The sequence below is a fragment of the Phascolarctos cinereus genome, unplaced genomic scaffold, assembly GCF_003287225.1.
Source record: "Phascolarctos cinereus isolate Bilbo 61053 unplaced genomic scaffold, phaCin_HiC Scaffold_726;HRSCAF=1367, whole genome shotgun sequence".
Taxonomy (NCBI): domain Eukaryota; kingdom Metazoa; phylum Chordata; class Mammalia; order Diprotodontia; family Phascolarctidae; genus Phascolarctos; species Phascolarctos cinereus.
In genome coordinates, this window is record NW_027556098.1 from 358,664,953 (window position 1) to 358,684,842 (window position 19,890).

Below are 19,890 nucleotides of genomic sequence, written 5' to 3' on the forward strand. Positions count from 1 at the left end.
TTATATAAGTAACGGAACTGAGGACCAGACCAGTGAGGTGAGTCTCTGGGTAAAGAAAAGGCTGTAGGTGGTTGGGGAGAGAGGGTTCCTATGAAGAGCAGCTTCAGTTCTTTGGCAGCAAGTCTAATCCCTTTCCTTTTCCCCTTAACCCATCTATAATAGCTAGCTGGTAAGTTTTAAGGTTTGTAATAGTGATAACAGCTAGTATTTAGATAGTACTTTAAGGTGTATGAAGCATTTCACAAACGTTATCTCACTTTATATTCACAACAGTCTTGTAATGTAAGTATTATTATTCTTCTCATTTTGCAGATGAAGAAACTGAGGCAGCAAGAAATTAAAGGTTTGCCTGGGGTCACACAGCTAATAAATAGCTGAGGCTGGATTTGAACTTGGGTCTTCCTGATTTTCAAATCCATCCGTCTTACCCTCTGCTCCACCTGCATATATCATATCTCATTTCACCCATATGACCACATGATAAGGTAAGCAGTAATTTTAAAAATAAAGAAACTGAATCATAGAAGGTAGGTGATTTGACCAGAATCACAGGGACTAAGTGTGGGAAGCAGCTTTTGTGACTCGCAATCCAAGAATATATATACAATGTCTGCAGCTGGAGTCCTCAGTTAGGAGGAATCTATCCTTGGGTTGGGAGTGAGGCTGAAGAGGGAATGATCCCCAGGACCCCAGCTCCCATCAAGGTTCTATCCTCTGGAAACATTCACATTCTAATCAGAGGAGGTGAGAGGAATCATTAAGAGGAAGGATGGCTTCCCCAGAGACCAGCCCCTCCTCTGAACAAGCAATCACAGAGAACCCCCCACCCCAGGATATTACCCATGTGAAGTTGTGGCTCTGCCAAGGGGTCAAACCCTCATTGGAGCCTGATACAATCCCCTGTCTACACCAGCAACTTTCCTTGGCAGAGAAGCTTTTCAAGTTTATTGTCAGCTGGGGACCCACTGTGGCATAGTTTCTTCTAGAATTGTTTGCTGTGTTGAAACCTCTGTCGGTCGACCACTAGCAATCACTTTTGCTGCTGGGTTATTTGTTGTATTGATTAGTGCTTTCTATTAATTAATAGCACCCCCTTTTCTGAATGGCTTGCTCTGTTGGTATCCCCCTCCCTCTGGTGATGACCCTCATCCACTCTGCTGAATTACTCACTCCCTTAACATCTCTCTGTGTGTTGACATCTCATAATCTCTAATTGATCTCACTTTACATACAGCAGGGAAGCTTTTTGAGAGTGGAACACTTAACAACTTAATAAATGCTTGTTGTTGATAATAATAAGACATACTAGCTGAGAGATGGTGGAGGGAAAGGCATCTCTGCTTAAGTTGCTGCTGAGGGACAAGGAAGAATAGAGTCCCACCCCAACCCAAAGAAATAGCTGGGGGCTGGGTTCCAGCATCTCCTGAGTCATCCAAGCTTCTTTCTTGTCTTTGATATGAGTTCCTGGAATATCCATCAGACCCATACTCAAACATAAGCCCCCAAACATTCTCTAAAGGCAAGAGGAAATGACTCTTGAGTGAGCTGTCATTTTTTATTTTCTATGCTTCTGTTCACCTCCATTAGTGTAATCAAAACTAACCCTGGTCCCAAGGCCATGAACAGAAGTAGATAGATCTAAAAAGTCCTTCATGGCATGAAAACATACGGGGGTCAAAAATATTTGAGAGGATGATGACCTGGCAAGAGCTACAATTTGTCTGAGTTCAAAGGGATCTTAGAGATTTAGTCCAACTCCTTCATTGTGCTTTTGGGGAAACTGAGGCCCAGAGATGAGAAGGAATCTGCCCAAGGTCACATAGCCCTCCATTGGCATAGCAGGGACTGGAACCCAAGATTTCCTGCCTTCTCAACCCATGTTTGATTTCCCCCACTAAAACACCATACTGCTAACAGGGAACCTTAATGAAAGATGGGATTTTCTACATGGGGAGAACCCCATCATAGTTCTGTTCATGCGCAGAAAGGCAGTAGCTGCTCTGAGTGAGAATTCTTTTCCAGGTATGTCTTGAGAGAACAAGCCACTGATATTGGCTTCTCCTGGTTTCTTTCCTTCCTTCCCATACATTCTCCATGATCATTATTTAAAGAGGCTAATAAGTAGGTTGGCAGAGTTGATTAATGCATAGTCTTAATCATGATTGCATAGTGTAATTGGTATTAATTTGAAGAGCTAGTTAATTATGAAAATAATTGTCATTGCTTTGAGCTTTAAAACAATGGTGCCAAGGAGCTGAGCCTCTGAGGTTACTAAGGAAATCAAGGCCCAAGGTTTGGGCCCACAAGGTACTAGGCGCAGGAGCCACTGGAGAGGGTCTATGTGGCCTGCACAACCTTCCACATAAAATGTCAGAGCTGGGATATTCTCTAGTACATAGAACCTAGAGTGTGATATCTGGAAGGAAGCTTAGAACACAGAACATAGAAGATCATAGCTGGAATGGACCTCAGTACACAGGATGTCATAGCTAGAATGGATCTTGGGACATAGATTATACAGTCAGAACTAGAAGAGAGCTTGAAACAAAAAACAGAGAATGCCAGAGCTAGAAGGGACCTTAGAACATAGGATGCAAGAGCTCAACATGCCTTAGAAGAGAGAACATAAACTGTCAGAACTGTTTAGCACCTTAGAACACAGAGTAGAATACGACTTCTCAGTCAGTCAACAAATATTAAGTGTCTACTATGCGCCAGGCATAGTGCTAAGTTCTAGGGACACAAAAAGAGGCAAAAGACAGTCCCTGCCCTCAAGAAACTCACAATCTACTGGGATTGTCTGGAATGGCACAAGACCAGAGGGATCTTTGACACTGTCTGATCCAACTCTATTATGTTATAGCGATTGCACCTGACTAACAGTAAGCCTACCACCATAGCCAGTGAAGAGGAAACAGATGTGCAGACTTGGGGAGTGAGTTCAGGACCTTCTTGGCCACCAGCAACCCCATGGCACCCAGAGGCAGGACTGTGGAGAAGAGTCATGCTATGCTCAGTAGCCCACAAAAGCAGTAAATGCCAAGGCTAAAACAGAAGTCCTCTCAGAGCTAGTAATTCCTCTCTTACACCCCTTCCCTACAAGGCCTGTAGGCATCATACCAGCCTGACCTTTTCCATCCCACTATTTTATGTGGTACAGTTAATTTAGAGTCAGGAAAACATGAGTTTAAATCCAGCATCAAACACTTAGTAGCTGTGTGACTGTGGATGAGTCACTTAACTTCTGTCTACTTCAGTTTCCTCTACTCTAAAATAGGGACAATAATAGCACCTACCTCCCAGGGTTGTTGTGAGGATCAAATAAGCACAGCATCTGTCACATCGTAAGCACTTAAAAAAATTCTTGTTATCCACCTACCTACTCTGGTCAATCTCAAAGAGACTCTGGCTTCAGATTCCAGTCACAGAATAGGAACAACTCTACTTAGCACACAGTTAACACACCTCAGGTCATGCTATGGTCAGTCCCACTTCCTCTGGAGCCCATCCTCCCCTTATGTCCTTGTAATTGCTATATGGCTTTCTTCCAAGACCACTTGCTGCTCCATTGCAAAGCAACCCTTCCATTACTGGAGCCATAACGTTGTTCCTCAGTGTCTGATAACCACTACTGAAACACTGGCATTTTTCCTGTCAAATAGGGCTTGGGGCAGAGAGGCGGGGAATGAGATGCCATGTGGTGGTGGTGGCAATGCTATACTTATAGCTTCCTTTAATCCACCAGGTTTGTTATCAGAGATATCTTTGGACCTGAATCACATCTTGCTCAGTTCTTGCTCAATCCAGCCCTATAGCCATCATCATCATCATCAGTTCTCATTTTACAGATTGGGAAGATAAGACCAAGAATGAGATTTGCTCAAAGTGTTAAACAGCTGAGTGAAAGAACCAGGGTTTACTCCTAGGTCTCTTGATTATCAGTAATGCGGGCGTATGCCTTCCACTGAGCTCATCACCAACTTGGAGAGGCTGGTCCAGACCCCATTCCATGATTATCACCAAAGTCAATCTTCTCCAGACCTCTCTCCATTTATCACAGAGCACTTTCTTTGGGGCACCAAGGTTTTTCATCTTTCTATTCCCCTCACCCAGAACAGTGTCTTCCCCCAGTAGGTGCTTATTAAAAGTGTCAAATTTGAATTTATTGAATGTAATATTCTCAATATTTTGTAGACTCCAGCACTGGGCCTTTCACATAACACATAATTAATAGCTAGCATCAATCTATCACTTTCCGCCTGCCATATCATCATGCGGTGTTATTTATGGCCATGTATCCCCCTCATCTTCCTTCCATTGGAAGCTCAGATTTCTTCCTTTGGTCTTCAGGCTTGATGGGTGAGCTTGTGACTTATCTTGTTGGGAATAGGCCTCCATACCACTTCCCAGGAAACTGAAGCCTTTGGATTAGATGACCTCTAAGATCTCTTCTGGCCCCAACTTTAGGATCTTAGTTAAGTAAGTGGATATAGTTACCACATCTGAAAATGTATACAACATTCTGTCACCATAGTTTCCATCTTCTCTGCCAAGAAGAGGAAGGTATCTTTCTTTATAAATAGGGTATTGCCCTCAGAGTCAGGAAGAACCAGGTTTAAATTCCACCTCCAATACTTACTAGTTGTGTGACTCTGGGATTTAACCTTTCTATGCCTTAGTTTCCTCATCTGCAAAATGGGAAAGTTGAGCTCCATAGCCTGTAAAGTCTCTTCCTATTTTAAATCTATGGCCCTACAGCCCTATGTTTTCTGGTTTCTTAAATACCTATTATGTGCCAGGAAGTATGCTAAGCATTGGGGTTACAAAAATAGAAGTGAAATACACCCTGCCCTCAAGGAAGCTTACATTATAAGGGAAGGAGACCTATTTCTATTCTCTAGGACCAAAATTGTTTATTACAACTACAGATGTGAGATCTTGAGAAGAGAGGTAATCAACAGAGATGAGGGACTGATGATACATAGGGGATGGTGATGAAGAAGAGGGGAAAGTCAGAGGTGACCTGAGATTGGGGCCAGAGTGATTATTACAGACAGAGCAGTCAGGAGGAGGAGCCTGCTTGGGTGACGCAAGAGGTATAAGTAACTCTCATTTCCCCTTCCCTGTGGGACGGCTCTCAATTGACCCCATGGGCTCCCCTCATGTTGTTTTAATTGATCTGCTGTATGTCAAGTTTTGTCTGTACAACACAGGGACATGCAAGTCAAATATTTCTCTATCGACCTAGGCCAGAGGATCTCTGGAAGCTTGGCTTGCTACCAGAGGCTCAGAAAAAGAGGTAGGGGTGTCATTATGCTGGGGAAGTGGGTGATCAGAACACCAGAGGAATGATACCTCAGTGCTCTTGCCTCCTCCCTGATCTCCTCTGCCTCCTCCCTCCCCTTGTGGTTAACCATGAAGCTGACAGAATGGAAGTGAGGGGGCTGGCCAGGGGGGAAAAAAAACAGGCCGATAGATCAATGAGACTGTCTGCAAAACAGGTCCCATTGCTCTCATCTCAAAGACTAGCCAAGACATCACAACATGTGTGTATACACACACACACACACCACACACACACACACACCCCTCTGTGAATTTTTTATTTGTTTTCAGAGTCAGGCCTTAGTCAAAGGGTTTAATATCTACCAGCAGAAACCAAGGAACTGGCTAAGGATGGAGTGGAATTTGAGATCTGGAAAAGGGCTTAATAACAGCTTTTTCTCACTACAGGGCTGTAAGGTTCATGAAATAAACACAGTGGTCCCCTGAGAAAGATGTGGCAAGCATCTTTCCTAACATACATCCTAGCATTCAGAAAGGATGAAGTCGGGAGGCCTGGGTCTGAATTCTGCCTCAGCCACTTCTAATCCTCAAAGAGTGGTAGTGAAGAAAGCCGGGGACAATCCTTAGAATGCTACAGCAATGGGCAATTGTTACCCTCATTTTGCAGAGGCCTTTGCTGGGCCTCAATTTCCCCAGTTACAAAATGAGATGGTTGGATTATAAGACCTTTACAAAGTAGGTGTTTAATAAATGGTTGTTGATTTATGCATTGATTGATTGATTGATACATATTGTCACCCCCAATAAAATAAAAGCTTCCTGAAGGTGGAACTATTTCATTTGTCTTTGTACCCCAGTGATTGACACGTAGTAAGAGCTGAATAAGTGCTTCCTGATTGATTAATTGATTATGACTTAAAGTCCAGTTCTTTTTGCAATGTAGCTGCTACCTTTCAGAGAGAGAATGTTAAAACATAAAATTGGAGAATGTCAAGTTAAGATGGACTTTAGAGGTCATATGATCCAGGAGTACTAAATATAGGGTCCAGAGGCCCCCAAAGTGTTTATAGATCTATTTCAGGGAGTCTGTGACTTGGAGAAGCAGAAATTACACCTTTATTTCAATTAAATTGGTTTCCTTTGAATTCCTATGTATTTTGTTTTATGCATTTAAATACATTCTTCTGTGTTTAGGTTCATAGATTTCACCAGAATGCCTGATGGGTCCATCCCATTAAAAAAAAGTTGTTAAAAAGCCTTGGTCTAGTCCAACCTGTACTTGAACAAGAATCCCCTCTATGAAAATAACATACTCAAGAAATGATCATCCAGTTGAGTTCAATTCAATCCAACAAGCAACAACCAATAATAACACCTGGCAATTGTATAACAAAGTACAAAGCAATTTTGAATTTGTATTCCCAGTGCTTAGCACAGTTCTTGGCACATTGGAGACATTTAATAAATGTCTGTTGATGGCTAGACATAAAATCATTTAAGTTTCACCCTGAGAGGTTACACTATTCCCCCTCCTCCTCATTTTACAGATGAAGAAACTGAGGCTTAGAGCAATTAGTTGAATGAAGTGCTAGGTGACATAGTGGAAATAACTTTGGGACTAAAATCAGGAAGACCCAAGTTCAAATCCTGCCTCAGCTACTTATGAGTTGTGTGAACCTGGGGAAGTCACTTAATCTCTACTTTAGTTTCCTCATCTGTAAAATAGGGATAATAATAGTACCTACCTCCCAGGGTTGTCGTGAGACAAAATGAAATCATATTCATAAAGTGTTTTTCAAACCTTTATAAATACTAGTTATTATTAAGTGACTTGTTCATCATAACACAGTTGTTATTAGAGGCAGAATATTAACCAAGGTTGTCTTGACTCCAGGTTCAATGCTCTTCATTAAAGCTCATTGTCCCAGGTGCAAATCACTGGGTTAGGTGCAGAGTATATAGCAGCAAAATGAGAAATATCCCCCACCCTCAAAGAGTTCATACCGTACTGGGCTAATAGAGAAATATGTAAACAAATAAGGATATACATACTCAATTAAAGAAGAGGGAAAGAGTGCTAACAATTAGAGAAATCCATTTGTCAGTCAACTTACATTTATTAAGCATCTACTTTGTGCCAGGCACTGCACTAAGCCCTGGGGAAACAAAAAAGGGGGGGGGAGGGAGGGAGAGAGGAAGGAAGAAAGAAAGAAAAAATAAAAGTCCCTTTTCTCAAGGAACTTACAATCTAATTCAGGAGAAAGCATGAAACAACCATGTACAAACAAGATATATACAAGATAAATTGGAAACAATTTCCAGAAGGGAGACACTAAGATTAGGACTAGGAAAGGCTTCTTTGAAGAAGATAAGACTTAAACTGAAATTTAAAGGAAGCCAGTAAAGCCAGCAGGGGGGGATGAGGAAGGAAAGTGTTCCAAATAGGAAAAGATTTCCAGACTATATAGCACATGAGTAGAGCCTTGAAGAAGCCAGAGATTTTATGAGGTAAAGATTAGGAGGGAGAACATTCCAGGTATAGTGGGCAGCCTGTGCAAAGGTATAGAGGGGGAGATAGAGGACCAAATTTGAGGAACAGCAAGTAGATTGGTTGGGCTGGAATGTAGAGGGCATAAAAGGGGGCAATAGTCAATAAGTCTGGAAAGGATCCAGATTATAAAGGGCTTTAAGCTCTAAGTTAAGAAGTTCGTATTTTGTCCCAGGGATAACAAACAATCACTGAAGATTCTTGTGTAGGAGTGTGCCATAGTCATACCAACTGCTTGACGACCCCCAGGGAAGGAGATGCCACTACCTCCTATGGTAGATGATTCCACTTTTGAATACTTATAGTTAATGTAAAGAAGACTGGAGACCATCATTTTACAGATAGGGAAACTGAGACTTGCAGAGATGAAGCAACTTTCCCAAGGCCACATATTGAGTTAGCGGCAGAGCAGGGGTTTGAACCTACATTTTTGGACTCCCAGGTCATTACTGTTTTCTCAACACTGTATGCCAAGCTAATGTGCACTTCAGACTATCTCCATTGAAAATAGAAAGGAATCGATTTCTTTCTTACCTCCTCTATGATGCCCCATGAAACATCATAGCCCAGGCTGGATGTCCATATTGAATAAATCTTCTGCCTGCTGCAGCAGCTACTGGGTCACTAGTGAGTACAGAGAAAGGCTCATGCCTGGCTAATGGGGCTAAGCTGAGGGGGAGGGACTATTCTCTGGGTGGCATATTTATGACAAGCAAGAGTAAGAAGCTGGGCTCATTAGCAAACTTCAGAAACAGGAAAGACATAGTGTTGACTTGATGAATAATAATGCTAACACTGGCAGCCTGGCAGCCTGAGTTTCCGGGGCTCAGACAGCAGCAGGTCAAAGCTCGGGGGTATTTCTGAGATCCTGGAAGAGGAAAGATGTAGACTGGGTGAAATCAGGGCATAGGCCATGAACAAAGTAGAGCCCCTCCCCCTCTCTGTCTCCTCACTGCCCCATCCGCCTGTATTTTAAATACCAATTGCTATGCAGGTTAAATACTTATTCAGCTGCTGCATTTTAGCTTAAAAGCCAGCTAATTGATCTCTAGAGATCCTGAGAGACCAGTCAAGAAACAGCCTTAATTAGAATCAACTTCTAGTTCTTTTTTCTTACCATTTTTTTTAAATAAAGAAAATACAATTGAAATGACAGGGTCTCTGGAATCAAGCAACAAATGTGGGTTTTATTTGTAAGGGAGCAGCAAAATTATTCTCTACTATGGAATTCCTACCTGACCATGCAGTCAGATATGTTGCCAGTGGGAACTCTCACAGGTAGGAGCTGTCCAAGGTAGAAACCCTTACAAACTGATCTCAAAAAGGCTGCCCCTCTTACAGCCAGGACCTCCAGCAGGTAGATTCTCTCACAAATGGGATTTCTTGCAAGGAGAATGTCTCAGAGGTGGGAGCTCTCCCATGGAACTTGTTCATGGGCAGGATACTCATAAGCTCCCCTGCCTCCTGTTTTATCATCAGTCCTCCAATAGAGTCCAAGAGCCTCAGGGCTGAAAGTGACGTCAGATGTCATCCTCCAACCTCCTTCCCAGCAGAGAAACCATCTCTATAATATTATTGACAGGGGCCACTCAAGTTATATATCCCATGACAGAGAACTCACTACCACTTGAGAGAATCCATTCCTTTGGTGAACAGATCTGATTGTCAAGAATGTATTCTTTCTATCAAGCTGAAATCTGCCTCTTTGTAGCTTGTGATATGGTCAGAAGAGCAATGAATTGATTTGTCAATACGAGACAGGGGTTTGGATCTGTCTGTCCCTTGCACGGAGCTCCTCAATGTGTGATATGGAGCTAGTCACTATATCCTTCTGGGCTTCACATTCCAGCACACTGCAAATCACAGCTCCTGGATAGGAAGCAGCAAGATGGTATAGAGATGACACTTTCGGTCAGGAGTTCTGAATCTTTTTTGTGTCACGTGGGGGAGGGGAGGAGAGAAAGCGCCAGCATTTATTAAGTGCTTATTATGTGCCAGTCAGGGTGCTTAGTGCCTTACAAATATTATCTCATTTGATCTCCACAACAGCCCTGTGAGGTAGGTGCTATTATTATCCTCATTTTACAGTAGAGGAAATTGAGGCAAACAGCAATAAAGTGACTTGCCCAGGGTCACATATCTAGCAAGTGTCTGAGACTGCATCTGAACTCTTCTTTGTTATTCCATATTCTAGACCTAGCACTCTAATCACTAAGGTCACCTAGCTGCCTCTTAGTCACTTGGGGGAAGCCTATGGATTCCTTCTCAGAATCATATTTTTAAATGCACAAAAAAATACAAATAGTTACAAAGAAAACCAATTATGTTGACATATGGTTATAAAAAATATATTTTTTAAAGTTTGTGGTCTTCAAGCTAAGGACATCTGTTCTAGCTGCAAGGACAAAAAGAGATACACTTAGAAGTGGAAACAGCTGGTTAGTCTTATCTGTAAAACAAAGGGGAAGCAAGTTATATAGGCTGGAGAGTCACAGTTTCAGATGCAATCTTATTTTTGTGTTCTACTTTGTATATGGAAATGCTCATGGCTTGGGTTGGTTTTGATTTGGGTATTTTATTTTGGTGCTTGTTAAGTTTAGAATAAAAATAAATTCAAGGTAAAAAAAAACCAAAGAGGTCAAAATAGATGTTCTCTAGCTCATCTCCTTCATGTTCCTATGAATGTTCCTGATTTCTCCTTGTTCTGTCCTCTAGAGTCAAGCAGAACAAGCCTAGTCTCTCTTCTATATAACCCAAAAATGACATGATTTATTTTCTATATATCCATTTTCTATCTATTTATCTGGGAGCATGTGACTTCCCCCTATAGAATGTAAGTTTCTTGAGGACAGGAACTGTTTCACTTTTTTTCCTTTCTATCTCTAGCACCTAGCACAGGACTCATAGCTTAGTAAGCACTTAATAACAAAAGCTTATTGAATTGAATGATTGAATGTCATCCGTTCAGATACCTGATGAGAGCCATTGTGTTGGCTGCTAGCCTTCTCATCTCCAGGCTCAGCATTTCCAATTCTTGTAAATGATCCTCCTGTGGCACAGTCCTCAATCTCCTCACCGTCCTGGATACATTAGAGCTTGATGATGACCCTTCTTAAATGTGCACCCAGAATTTGACACAGTACCCCAGGTAGTATCTGAGCAGGTGATCTTTGCTCCCCAGATCAGCCTCCAGCAGCTGGGTTGCCTGAGTCACCCTTCCTATGAGCATCCTTGTATTTCCTCTCTCCATTTCCCGAGCAGATTCTATGCCCCAATTCATGGTGGCCTACTGACATCTCATACATGACAGTATCTGGGTAGCTGACAGGACATACCTGGGCAGTTGTTTAGCCATTAAATTGGAGGAAGGGGTGAGGTGGAAAATTCACCTACTCATGAATGAAGAGCTGCCCATGTCCTTTGAAAATGGATGTCACTTACAGTGAGCACACAACTTCCAAAGAGGCATAGGTGAAAGGGAGAAGATTAGGTAGATTATCCACACATTTGCCCAGTCTGATCAGCCAAATCTGTCATACTGAAGCTTGGGTGACATGGATTCTAGTCCAGGACTTTGCCACTAACTCATCGTGTGATCAGGGGTGGAGGGAGTAGGTGAACTGGATTAGAGATTTTTAACCTGAGGTCCACATCCTTGGTCCATGGATAGATTTCAGGAGGTCCATGAACGTAGATGGAATACACAATATACATATGTGGGTATGTGTGTGTATATATGTATATATACATATGTGTATATATATGTACACATTATCTATCTATACATACATATATTTTCAATAGCCTTTGGTTTCCTTTGTAATCTTATGTATTTTATTGTATGCATTTACAAACTTTATTCTGAGAGAGGTTCAGAAGCTTCACCAGAATGCCAGAGGGTCCAGGAAACAAACAAACAAGCAAAAAGGTTAAGAACCCCTGAGTTAGACGGTCTGTAAGATTCCTTCATGCTCTGCTGTTCTACAAAAGCTCAAGACTGGAGATACAGAGACCTGAGTTAGAGCCCCAATTATACAAACAATTTATTGTATATCCCTAGGCAAGTTCCTTCCCCGCTCTGGGTCTCAGTTTTCCCATCTAAGGTTGGATTAGCTGTTTTCTAAAGCCCTTCCTAGCACTGGCAGTCTAAGTAGTAATTGTGGCTCTGATTCTAAAATATCACAGCTAGATTCCCCCTTGTGTTCTCTCATGTAGCCATGTTGGGGAGGGGGCGCTGGTCTAATCCCCACTGGAGAAAGTGGCTAACATAGTATTGGGCTTCCTTTGGTAGCATCTGAACTGGGAACAATAATCTGTGCAGCAGGGAAAAACAGCACAGTGGAAAGAGCGATGAACTAAAGAATCAGAAAGCCTGGGTTCCAATTCCAGCTCTACTCCTTACTAGACATGTGTCTTTGGGCCAGTTATTTTCCTTCTTTCAGCCTCAATTTTGTCATAAATAAAATGGGAATAAGGAGCCACAGGCTTGTTGTGAGGATTAAATGAGATAATGCAGTAGAGTGCTGTATGAACTTAAAACACCACAAATATATGAGATATTAATATGCCCTGGCCCCCTTTGCCTGAGATTTCCCTCCTCCCCCAGCTCCAGTACAAGGACCTGACCACTTTGCCTGGTAAATAAGGGAGAGCCGTGGTTGGTGGTAAGAGAAGGCTCCATTTCTCAATGGGACCAATTTGTGAGTTTCCAGCAGAAGCTTAGCCTATCTTCCCCTGCTCAGCCTCTTCTCTCGCCTTCTCACACACACTCACGCTGTGAGGATCCTGAAGGCGGCAGGAGAGGCGGAAATTATTGCTAACAGGTCCTGCTGCCAGGCCCCTATTGCTACTGGCTGGGAAAGGAGAAGCAAATAGCTTAGCCATAAGAGAGGCCAGAGGAAGAAGTAGGTCTTGTTCCTTGCCAAATGGCCAGGGCCAGGAGAGAGACTAGGAGCTAAGAAGAGGCCTCTCTTTTATACACAAGAGTGGGCTCTTCCACCCTCCTCCCCCAGTCCTCACTCCCTTCTCACATACTTTACACAGGACAGTCAGCAGAGAAATGGCAAAGGCCTATGCCAACCCCAGCTCAGCTCCATGGTGGGAATCCCAAATCTTCCCTCTATTTTCTTACCCTTGAGTTGATCAAGCCCAAAGCTAGACCCCTCCCCAAATCAAGCTATAAATCAGAATATCTAGGGTCTTCTACATTCTGGTAGGGGGCTAAGTGTACAAGATGCATTAAGTTTCTCATGGACACTATCCCTATATTGAGCCCATTCAGGGCACCGAGGGCAGCAAATCTAATTCAGATCTCCCTCCTTTGCTTATCCTATCCCGTTCCCACTAATGACATTGTGAACTGTTAGAGCTTATGCAGCTATGAGAGATCATAAGCTCATGTACAGAGAACTGAAAGGGACCTTAGAGAACATCTAATCCAACCCTTTCATTTTACAGGTGAAGAAACTGAGGGACATTCTAGTTAAGTGACTTGCCCAAAATGTAAAGGTAGTGACAGGCAGGATTTGAAACCAGATCCCCTAACTCCAAATCCACCATTCTTTCCACTCCACCAAGCTTCCTTTCACTTTACTCAGGATCCCTTAAGGGGAAATTGAAGCCCATAGAAAGTCACATAGCAAGCTGGGACTTGAACACAGCTCTCTGCCTTCCAGGCAAGGACTATTTCCCTTTTGCCTCATATGCTCAGCAGAGTCCTCCTAGAGGCTGCCTTTGCCCACTTCAGGAACTTGTTCCCATAGTGGTTGGGTTCAGCTCAATAGGAGGAAGGCACATAGAATTAGTTCCCCGGGGGTTTTGATTTGCTGAGGCCATTGGACCATAGCACCAAGCTAACAGTGTGTGTGAGGTGTGGGGTAGTCATTTGGTTAACAAGCATCCATTGAATGCTCATATTAAATATAGTATGGAGAGAAGAGACAAGGGGCATAGAAGACATTATCTCTCCTCTAAGGGAATCCCAAGCTTTACTACTTCTGAGTCCTTGGGGAAAATGATTGAAATGATTGAAACTTTAATTATTGTTTAAAATAGAAGGGATCTTGGAGGTCATTTATTTCCATATTTCACAGCTGAGTCCCTTTACCTTTCAGCCTCAGTTTCTTCAAGAAATTGAATAAAGATTAAATGATCTCTACAGTTTCTTTCAGCTCTAAATATTATCCTATGAAGAGATAAAGAATCAAAGCATAATAATAATTATTATAAATACTTTAATCTTTAATAGTACAAATATTTTGCCTTCTTTATCTTATTTGATCTACATGACAACCTTATGAGGGATGCAGAGTAGTGATGAAGGAAACTGAGGCCTAGGGTGGATAATAGCCATAGTTACACAGCTAGTAAAGGCTGGAGCTAGCTTCTAACCCAGACTCTCTCACTCCCTTTCCATTGAACTGATGAGGGAAGTGACTTAAGAACAATTGGAAGAATACTTTCTAAAATGTGCTACACACCCCAAGGAGGTTGATGATAAAAAGAAAGGGACACCTTTGGTATACACCAAAATACTTCTAGCAGAACTTTTGTGGTAGTAAAGAATTGGAAACAATTCCCCATCAAATGGGGAATAGTTAAAGCAGTTGCAGTACATGAATGAAATGGAATATTACCAGACTGAAAGAAATGATTAATACAATGAATACTGAGATGCATAGGAAGACATATAAGAACTGATACAATGGTAGTTAAGCACAGACAGGAAAACAATATACATAATTGTTACACTGTTACAATTAGAACAACAAAGCAATCAGAACTGAATGCTATGGGGGATAGCTAGGTGGCACAGCAAATAGAGCTCTAGCCCTGGAGTCAGGAGGAACTGAGTTCAAATCCAGCCTCAGACACTTGACACTTACTAGTTGTTTGACCTTGGGCAAGTCACTTAACTCTCATTGTCTCACCAAAAAGAAAAAAAAAAGAACTGAGTGCTATGAAATTGGCCCCAAAGAATGAGAAGGCAATTCCACTCCCCGGCAGAGGTAGAACACTGTGGATATGGGATACTGAGTATTATATCAGACTTTTGGGGATGTATTGGTTAGTTTTGCTGAACTGCTTTGTCCCCAATTCCCACCTTTTTATTCTTTGTTGTAAAGATGGCTCTCTGGGAGAAGGGCAGGAGGGGAAAAGTAATATAAAAACAAAATACAGTAATAATTTTTCTTAGTGTGCTGATCCCTTTGAACCCTAGTTTTCCTGAAGGCATCTGTAATGACTCATGCCTAAATTCAGTCAGTGAAGAAGAGAGGCTCAATGTTGGAAATGAGAGTGAGAAAGTTGAATAACTGAATCCTGAATCAGTTTTGAGATGTGCCAACCCCAGCTCAGCTCCATGATAGGTCTTTTTGACCTGTAAAATAATATAGACCAGGGTTTCCCTTCTGGATTATTGCATTTAGCTCTGGAAATTCTTTTTGGAAGACCATTGATAAACTGGACAGTATCCAAAGAAAGGTAGTCAGGATGGTTAAGGGCCTCTAACACATCATACAAAGATCAGCTAAAGGAACTGGGGATGTTTAGCCTAGAGAAGAGAAAGCTTATGAGGGATATGAGAACTGTTTTAAGTGTTTCAATGGCTGTCATGTAGAAGACGGATTACATACATGTTTTGTTTTGGGTGGAGATTGCAAAGAGGAAGATTTGGGTTTGATGTCAGAGGGGAAAATCACATCCCAAAGAAGATTGGGCTGATTTTGAAGGCAATGGGTTCCCCTTCATGGTGGATCAAGTGAAATCTGGATTGCTCTATACTGAGTATGATATAAAGAGGATTCTTGTTCCATTATAGGTTGGAGTAGATGGGCCTTGGAGGTTCCTTCTTGCTATGAGGTTCTGTGATTTCCTTTTGGAAGTCAGGGACCAAATTTCAGGATGATCTGGCTCTAGCTGCAGCCTGGCATCTAAGAGTAGGGACCAGTGATGGAGGGGAATTTCATTCTCTGGGGCTAGCTCTGTCTGGGAATCAATAACCTCCCTTCCAAGTTCTGAAGATGTAGCATCTAGGGAAGGCTCCCACTGTTTTCTGGAGCTAATGTTCCAGAGGGAGATAACAAAGAAACTTCCTTACTTGTAGCCTGATGGAGTAGGTTAGAAGTAGAGGGAATTTCTCAATAGTCGGGGTTCTTAACCTAGTCAGGGGACTCATTTCCTTTTAGGCATTTAAAAATGGAATAGCTACTAACTGAGGGGCAGGCCAAAGTCCTGCTGAGAGGCCCAAGGTTCCCTCCACGAATCCGATAAAGTTAGAATTAGAAGACCACAAAAATCAACCCCCTCACTTTACATATGGAGGAACTGAGGCCTAGATTGGAATGAGGTTGCTCAAGGTTAAACAGGAAGTCAAATACAGTCAGCAAAGTGGCAGAAGTGGCAAAAGATAGAAATAATCTTGGAGGGGCTGCCATAAGGTAGACACACTAACACATCATTGATGTAACTGTGAATTTGGTCCAATCACTCTGGAAAACAATTTGGAATTATGCTAAAAGCAAGCAATTAAAATACCTATACCTTTCGACACAGGGCTCTCACTACTGGGCATATACCCTGAGGAGGTAAAAGAAAGAAATATTTCATACACTAGAATATTCATAGCAGCACTTTTTTATGGTAGCAAAGAACTGGAAACAAAGTAAAGACCCATTCATTGGTGAATGGATAAATAAATTATTGCATATGAATGAAATGGAATATTGCTGAGCTGTAAAACGTGATGAATATGATAAACACAGAGGAGCATGGAAAGGTTTATATAAACTGATGTAAAAAAAAGTAAGTAGAATCAGGAAAACAATATGCACAATGATTACAACAATGTAAATAGAAAGAACAGCAGTGATAAAAAGAAACTTAAACATTGTGAAATTACAATGATCAAGAAGTTTGGCCAGGGAGAAGAGTTGAAAAAAATGTGCCTCCCTTCTTTGTATAAGTTAGAGACTATGGGTATGGTACATTACACACACTGGATGACTTGGTTAATGAGTTGGTTGGTTATTCTGCTCTGATTTCTTTCTCTTTTTTTAAAAAAAATTTTTGATACAAGGAATAGTTCACTCATTGAGGGGTGGGGTGGGGAGAAGATGTAACCAGAAATGAAGATGATGTAAAATAAATTACATCAATTTTTTAAATTGGATGCTGAAGATTCTTAATCTATTTGAAACCCTAGGATTGGCTCTACCCTATAGGGGCCACAGACCTATTTAGCATGGGATCACAGATTTGGGATGAGAAGAAACCTTGGAAACTGTTAGAGCAACCTCTTCACTTTACAGATGAGAAAAATGAACTGAGAAGTTAAATGACTTGCCCAAGGTCACACAATAAGTGATAGGTCTGATTTCAAATCCAGCAATTCTTCATAATATCTATACCTGGAAGGGATCTCAGGAGTCATCTAGTACAATCTCCTCATTTTACAGAGAGGGCCCATAGAGATCAGGCAACCTCTCTTGCCCAAGCTTCCACAGTGAGTGGGGTCAAGATCCAATTTCAGTGCCCTTTCTCCTGCCCCATGTTGTCTCCTGTCCACTGCATCCTACAGGATGGGTTTTTCTAGAACCCAGAACTACCTGGAAAAATGTTGATCAAAGGCAAAGACCAGGGGCTTGGTTGGGGCTGGGCCTAGGAGTGCATTGGCCAGGAGGAGCTGTCAGGCATGTTCAGTTCCCTACTGTGGAGTCCCCATTAAACATGCAGCTTCTCATCCCATTCCCAGTGTGAGGGCGCCCAAGCACAGGAGGCCCCATTCCTCTCCAACAGGTAAGCTGTTCAACAGATGAGCAGCCTTGTGGCAAAGAAATGCATTATTAATGTTTCTGGTTAAATTAACTGATTAAAACCACCCCAGGTAAAAATGTACATATCAGCTCTTTGCCGACAGCAAATGAGGAATTAATGGAATAAGCCTGCGTCTCTTTAATGAAACACAGATAGGGGCTGCCTGAGAAGGTACGCTTTCTACAGCAGGAGCCTCCGATTAGTGATGTTGGGTCCATCTGCTGAAGGGGTGTCTGCTGATTGCAGACTGGGGAGAGATATGAGACAGGAGAAGTTTCCAAGTTTCCTCTAGGACCCAGGTGACCTTGACAGTCCCGAACTGAGTCCTGCTCTACCTGGGAGTCTGTTATAGCAATCAGAACCTTTCCATGCTGCTAGGCCCTGCTCTGTTGATGGTTAATACACATTTATTAAGCACATATGATGTGCCAGGCACTGTTCTAAGTGCTGGAAAAACAAGGAAAGGAGATAAATAACAGCCTCTGTTCTAAAAGAGCTCACAATCTAATAGGGGAGACAACATGCAAACAATTACATATAAACAAGATATATAAAGAATAAATTTGAAATAATGACCATCAACATTAAAGGAAATTAGGAAAGGCTTCTTGTAATAGGTATGGTTTTAGCTGGAACTTGAAGGAAGTCAGGAGGTGGAGATGTATGGATGGAGTCTTGTACGAGCAACAGCAAATGGGCTAGTGTAAAAGGATGGTATGGGGGTGGGGTGGAGCGTAAGGTATAAGAAAACTAGAAAGGTAGGTGGAGGCCAGGTAATGAAGGACCTTTAATGCCAAACAGAGGAATTTATATTTGATCCTGGAGGTGTTAAGGAGCCATTGGAGTTTATAGGGCAATATGGTTAGAATTTGAAAAGATTGATTTGACAGCTGAGTAGAGGAGAGACCAGAAGTGGGGAGGACTTGCAGCAGGGAGAATAATGAAGAGATTATTATGTGGAGTGATGAGAACTTGCACCTGAGTATTGGTAGTGTCAGAGGAAAGGAAGGGGAATCTAGGAAAGATGTTGTGAAAGTAGAATTAATAGAACTTGGCAACAAAATGGATATGGAGAATGAGTGTGAGGGAACACTAGAGGATGACAGCTAGGTTTTAAGTCTTCATGACTGGGAGGATGATGATGGTGCTCTCAACAGAAATAGAGAAGTTAGAGGGATTTGGGTTCTGGGGAAAAGAGAATGAGTTCCATTGTATACATATTGGGTTTAAGAAGTTTAGGGGACATCCAATTGGAGATGTACCATAGACAGTTGGAGATACAAGACTGGAAGTCAGCAGAAAAGTTTGGGCTGGATAAGATTTGAGAATCATCAACATAGGGATGATGATTGATTAGTCAATGAAATCACTAAGTGAAATGGTACTGAGGGAGAAGAGAAGAGGGCCCAGGACAGAGCCCTGTGTGACAACCGTAGTTAGTGGGCATGACTTGGATGAAGATCCAGCAAGGGAGATTGAGGAGTGGCCAGGTCAATGGTAGGAGGACAACTGGGAGAGAGCAGTGTCATTAAAAACAACAACTTAGAATAGGGGATCTGGACTGAAAGGGCAGGGGCAAAGACATAGTTTCTGCCTTCAGAGACTTCCCACAGCATCTTCCCTCTGAGATTGCCTTCCATCTACTCTTTTTTAACTCTTATATGTAGAATTGTCTCCTCCATTAGAATGGGAGTGAATTCCTTGAGATCAGGAACTGTTTTTGCCCTAGTGCTTAGCATAGTGCCTCAAATACTCAATAAATGCATACTGAATGACAGATACTCTGACAAAGAACAAAGCACAGATAGCAAAATGGAAAGAGTGAAGCAGGGTGTTGTGAACTGAGGGTCAGGAGATCTGATTTCTGGTCCTAGCTGTGCCACTGATGTGCTGTGTGACTGGAGCAAGCCTCTTCCCTTCTCTGGTTTTCACTTTCCTCATCTGTCAAATGAAAGGGTTGAACTAAAAGATCTCTGAAAACTCTTAGATGTAGAGGTACTTATATCACATCCAGGTCCAAGACATTTTGGGGCTGGCAATGAGGATGAATACTTGATTGGAATGGGAAATCAGGGAGTACTTCTCATCAATCTGATATGGCTTCTTGGAGAAGATTGAGTAATCATGATGTTGTACTTCTAACAATCTGGTTTTGTATGGGGGTGGGAGGAGAAGAAAGGGGAATGAATTGTCCAAATAATCATATAACTAAGCCTGAGTTCCCTTTGGGTTGGAAAACCCTG

The 19,890-nt window shown here is 42.1% G+C and overlaps 1 protein-coding gene across 1 annotated transcript in view; it reads right to left on the bottom strand.

The window, feature by feature from the left end:
- GRIK3 (glutamate ionotropic receptor kainate type subunit 3) overlaps window positions 1-19,890 on the bottom strand; it is a 311,709-nt gene that overhangs the window by 143,883 nt on the left and 147,936 nt on the right.